This window comes from Nannospalax galili, unplaced genomic scaffold (genome assembly GCF_000622305.1).
Source record: "Nannospalax galili isolate Female #2095 unplaced genomic scaffold, S.galili_v1.0 scaffold363, whole genome shotgun sequence".
NCBI lineage: Eukaryota > Metazoa > Chordata > Mammalia > Rodentia > Spalacidae > Nannospalax > Nannospalax galili.
The window spans coordinates 4,206,508-4,212,238 of record NW_008351176.1 but is presented as its reverse complement, the minus strand read 5'-3'; the positions used below and the strand labels follow the sequence as shown (position 1 = coordinate 4,212,238).

The window sequence follows — 5,731 nt, the reverse complement described above, 5'->3', positions numbered from 1 at the left end:
AAAACTCATTCAATTTTATGTCTTACAGGGCTTATACTAAGTTCGATATCATAAAACTGTATTAATTCAAATGTGAACCTAAAAATTTTATAGCCACTTTTGCAAAAGATGTATCTTTGCTCTGGAAATTGTTACTGAGTATGTTAAAGCTGTAATGAAATGCTTCTTCTAAAAAATAAAAAAAAAATTAAAAAAAAAGGCAAGTAGGGCTGTATGTGGTAGTATACATCTATAATCCTAGCATTCAGGAGGTAGAGGCAGGAGGATTAGGAATTTAAGGGGATCCTATAGGAAGTTCACAGTCAGCTTGGATTGAATGAGACCATGTTTCAAAAAGTCCAAATAAGCCAGGTGTGGTGGCGCATGCCTGTAGTTCCAGCACTTGGGAGGCAGAGGCAGGCGGATCTCTGTGAGTTCAAGGCCAGCCTGTCTACATAGTGAGATCCAGGCCAGCTGGGGCTACAGGGAGACCCTGTTTCAAAAAGACAAAAAAAAAAAAAGTCCAAATAAATAAATTAATAGATAGATAGATAGATAGATAGATAGATAGATAAATAAATAAATAGGCTAGTAGGGCTTGTGGCTTCAGCCACCTGGCTGCCCCTCTCATCCTTCTCAAACTTCTGAAGATTTCTAACTTTAAAAAAAGGATTAATCTTTCTGGGCATGGCAGGCTCTGTGAGATTGAGCCAGCCTGGTCTACAAAGTCAGCTGGGGCTACAGGGAAAATCTGTGTCAAAAAACAAAACAAACAATAACAGCAACATAGATTTATTTTTACTGTTTTAGTTGTGTGTGTGTGGGTGCCCGCATGTGTACATGTTCATTGAGTGCAGCTGCTCTTGGACCCAGAGGTGTTGGTTCCCCAGGAGCTGGAGTTGTAGATGGTTGTGAACTGCCTGACATGTGTACTGGGAATCAAACTCTGGTCCTCTGCAAGAGCAGTATGTGCTCTTAACCCAAGTCATCTCTCCAGACCAAGGTTTCAGACTTTTTATTGAATGTTACTTGTTTTTTATAAGTTCTCAGTAATCTTTTTCTGAAAGTGCCTGAACTTTAAAAACACTACTCCTAGAGGTAACAGCATAATTATGAAGGAGGAGAAGGAAGAGGACAGAAAGACCTATTGCTTGTTTTGCAAGTTATCTAAAATTGTGAAGACTTACAAAAACTTAAGAATCTGGCCAGTGCCCAATGACAACCAGACATTTATGATTTGCTGAACAGTAAGTAGTTTGAGTCACCATTTAAAGGCTGCCATCATGTCAGGCTGTTTGCTGAGACTGGGAAGTTCTCAGAAACTAACTTGGAAAACTTTAGTTAAAATACACCCGAAAGGCCAGATGTGGTGGTGCACGTCTTTAATCCCAGCACTTGGGAGGCAGAGGCCAGGTGGGTGGATCTCTGTGAGTTCAAGGCCAGCCTGGTCTACATAGTGAGTTCCAGGACAGCTGGGGCTACAGGGAGACCCTGTCTCAAAAAGACCGAAAAAAAAAAAAAAATACACCTGAAAGACATTCCAGCAGGAAGAGATGGGGTCAGGGCCTTCCTAGTTCTGCACATTTCTGGAAGGAAATGTTGCTTAGTTCAAAGAGGACACAGAGGTCAAGTAGGCAGAGTCTGAGGTTTGAAATTAGCTAACCAAGGACTTAACACCAGCTTTGGGAATTCCATGAAGGTTACTGATAAATCTATCTTCCAAAGGGTTTGGTGAGAGTTAAAGGGGAAAATACATACATAACAGCTGGGGTGGTGCAGGTACTGAGAATTCCCATTTCTGGTTGCTTTTAGAAAAGAAAGAGGTGCTCAGGTGTGGAATGTTGTTAAGCATTTTGAGGCAGGTCAGTGGTAGAGTACTTGCTGAGCACAAGACCCTAGGTTCCATCCCCAGTAGCAAGGCTGAAAGGAACTTTGTGCTGCCCTCTAGGGCCTCTTTCCTGACTCCCTCTGGCCTCCTAAGAAACAACTGTGCCATTGTCCTGGGCTGCTTTGGTGGGAAGACATGGGTTCCAGAAGACCCTTTTAACTTGTTCTTGGGTATTTTTAAATCCCATGCAAGCTGACAAAGGATGGTGTTTTTTTCTCAGGGTTTAATCTGGTAAAGTTTATAAATTTTCCATTTAATTGTCACTAAACTTTGCTGCCCACCCAGGCAACTGTAAGCCATGGGGAAAGAAGACTTCATTAGGGAGCAAGTAAATGGGGATTTCTGTACTGAGGGGGAATTCGAAGAGGTGAAACAGAAGTTCATAAACCATCCCCCAAACACTGAGATGAAAAGAAACAAACTGCCCACTTTCTACCACCTGTTTGAGAACAGGATTTGCACTCAGTCATGTTAGCTAAAAAAGGTACCCGGCCTCCTTGTGGTCAGGCGCTTCTACCACAGGAGTGCTTTTCATGGAAAATCTCCCCCTGCTCCAACACATACCCGCTCTCATGCTGCTAATAACAGAGGCCAGGCAGGCTTTCTATCAGTATGTTCTGCACACTGCCTAGCAGCTCTGCTTTTTCTAGTCTGCATTTGCTATTTTAAGCGAGTACATAATGCATCAATTTTCAGACTCTTACTTAATGCCTCTGCTACAGAAGCCAGGGCGCAGTAATCATGTCAGGCAGAACAGAGCGGTATTCCACCAGAGGAAGCATTTCATGCAGTCTCACTTCCTTTTCCCTGGGATGGGGCACTATTTCTGGCCCTATAATGAGAGAGGGACCGGTGGCCAAGGTCCAGTCCTTCTTGTTCAGGAATCCCACATCACAGAAGCCATGCTGCTGTGGGTGGACACTTCAAAGGCCCATAGGGACTCAAGAACATCTGACTGCTTTCTTGTTTTTTTATAAGTTCCCAGAAATGGGCTATTTAGATATGGGCTGGAGCTTGCTGACTGGAATGTGGGTTTTCTCAGGTCACATCTGTGTTTTTCCTGTGTGCCATGAAGAGTTCCTGTTTTCCCAGTGATCACTAACTTGATTTAAAGGTTCACAGCAGTTTTCATTTGCCAGCCCTCAGTCTCCTGGGGGATTTCAATGAGAAGTGTCCCCATGTAGCTTCTTGCCAAATTTGGTATGACCTTGAGTGCAGACTCTTCTAGTCAGAAGGCCCACTGTACCTGTGCCTAGGTGGGCAGGCCAGGCAGATTTCCCTGCTGTGTGTTTATGGCTTTCCTGGCTTCTAATGCAGGCTTTGTTGCTTGCAGGTCACATGGGAGAGCCAGCAGAACAATCTACATGGTTTTAGCTACATCCCTTGGCTTTTAAGTGGGTTAGTCACATTTTTCAAAGGTGGGCTCTCTAGCTGGCTGGTGAATGTGGGTGGGGCCGTTTCCATCAACCCCTCCATTCCTGCTCATATACCTCACATCAGTTAAAACTGGCACAAAAAATGAGATTGAGTGGGGGCACAAGTGATTCCACTGGAAAGTGAATAATTCATAAAAACTCCACACTGCTGCTTTCTAAAGACATAACATATAGCCTCAAATGACTCAGTCATCTTGGAGACTTGGAATTCCTAGCCCAACTTCATTAGCATGAAAACAATCAACCAAATACACTCTTCCTCTGGGGCTAGATGTCAGACACCCTGAGTAATATTTAGGTCATTGCTGCCAGGGCAAGTCTGGAAAATGGTGTGTTGTCCTGATTAGACAGTTTCATGTTTGTGTTAAGCAGCTGTCACAGGAGGGGACCTGGAGGTGTTTAAGGACAAGAGGCTCTGTGAGTGGTCCTCAGACAGTGTAGGCTGAGGCAAATTATCTTTGCCCACTCTGTCCTACTTGAAGTATACTATCCTTGGTCTTGTAGCTGAAATCAAAGCTTTGAGTCTGGTGGGTATGTCCCCATTTCCTCTTGTCTCCATTTTCAGGAGACCACAGAGCAATGATCCTGTCACTTGATTACACCTTATGACAGGCTGAAAAGCATCTGAAAACCAGTGGCCCTAAAAGTGGCCAGGCCCCACCCCCAAAGCCATTTCACTCAGTGTAGTGAGTGGTGTTATGAAGATGCTCCACGTCACCTGCCCTGGAAATGATGGGAGAGGAGCTGGCCTGGCTTTGCCTCAGATAAATGCCACAATTACATGCCTGGGAACTGGCTTAGCAAATGCCAAGGCAAAGGCGTATTCCTCACCTTTGTCTAAAGATCCTCAAAAGTTGTCTTGAAATCACCAACATGTATTTTTAATGTGCATACACTTATGATCCAACTTGATTTATAAATTAGGCTCATTAAGAGATTAACAATAGGGGCTGGAGAGATGGCTCAGTGGTTAAGAGCACTGACTGCTCTTGCACAGGACCCGGGTTTGAGTCCCAGCACCCACATGGCGACTACAAATCGTCCTTACTCCAGTTCCAGGGGAATCTGAAGCCCTCTTTTGACCTCCACGGCATTGCATGACATGGGTGCACTCACGTACATGCAGGCAAAACACTCATACACATAAAATAAAAATAATAAATATTAAAAAAAGAGATTAAGAATAATAAAACAGAACATTTAGTATAGTATAATAAAACTTACTTAAAACTTGTAGAAGGCTGGGGAGATGGCTTAGAAGGTAAGAATGCTTGCTGTACAAACATGAGGACCTGGGTTCAAATCCCTAGATCTCACATAAAAATATCAGTGTGGTCATGTATGCCTACAACTCCTAGGATTATGTGTGTGTGTGCGTGTGTGCGTGTGCGTGTGCGTGTGCGTGTGCGTGTGTGTGTGTGTAAAGCCAAACTAGCTCCAGGTTCAATAAGATACTCTGTACAGGGAATAAGGCAGGCAGTGATAGAGCAGGATACCCACAAAATGTCCTTCTCTGGCCCTGGCACATATATACATGGGCACCCCTCCCACACACCTGCAAAGAAAAATAAAAGAGAAAAAAATAAAGAAAACCTCTGGTAGGAAATATTAAAAAGACAAAACCAAAAAACTTGGGCTGGCAAGATGGTTCAGTGAGTAAAGGCACTTGCTACTAAGCCTGATGACCTGAATCTGATCCCTGAGACCTACATAGTAGGAGAGAATCAACTCCCATAAGTTGTCCTCTGATCTCCACATCTGCACTGTGGCACACCTCCCTAAATAGATAAATGTAATAAAAACTGAACACCCCAAACCAAAAACTTATAGAATGCTTATTTCCATTTAATTTTTGGTTGTTGTTGTTGTTGTGTGTGTGTGTGTGTTGTTTTTTTTTGAGACAGGGTCTCATGTAGTCCAAGCTGGCCTTGAACTCCTGATCCTCCAGCTTCCACCTCCAGAGTGCTGGCATTATGGATGTGCATCACCATACTCAGTATTTTTTTTTTGGTCTTTTTGAGACAAGCTCTCCCTGTAGCCCCAGCTGTCCTGGAACTCACTATGTAGACCAGGCTGGCCTTGAACTCACAGAGATCCGCCTGCCTCTGCCTCCCAAGTGCTGGGATCAAAGGCTTGCGCATGCTAAACCCATACTCAATTTTATGTAGTGCTGGGAATTGAACCAAGGGCTTTGTTTATGCTAGGTAGGCAAGCACTCTACCAACTGAGGCATTCTCACAACTTTCCATCTAATAATTTTAGACTTCAGTTGAATGTAAGGATTGTTAGGGTTCCAAACAGCAGCAGTTTCCCCCCTTCCCCAACAGGGACCCCACCTTGACCTTTGGAGTCAAGGGAAACAAACTCTGCTGAGAAGCAGCCTGCCTCTCCTCTGATCTCCAAAGATAAGATAAGCAGATTCTACCTG

General features: G+C 43.9%; 1 protein-coding gene across 1 annotated transcript in view; it reads right to left on the bottom strand.

The window, feature by feature from the left end:
• The window catches only part of Myo1d (myosin ID), a 481,196-nt gene that overhangs the window by 27,939 nt on the left and 447,526 nt on the right, over window positions 1-5,731 (bottom strand). The window lies entirely within an intron of this gene.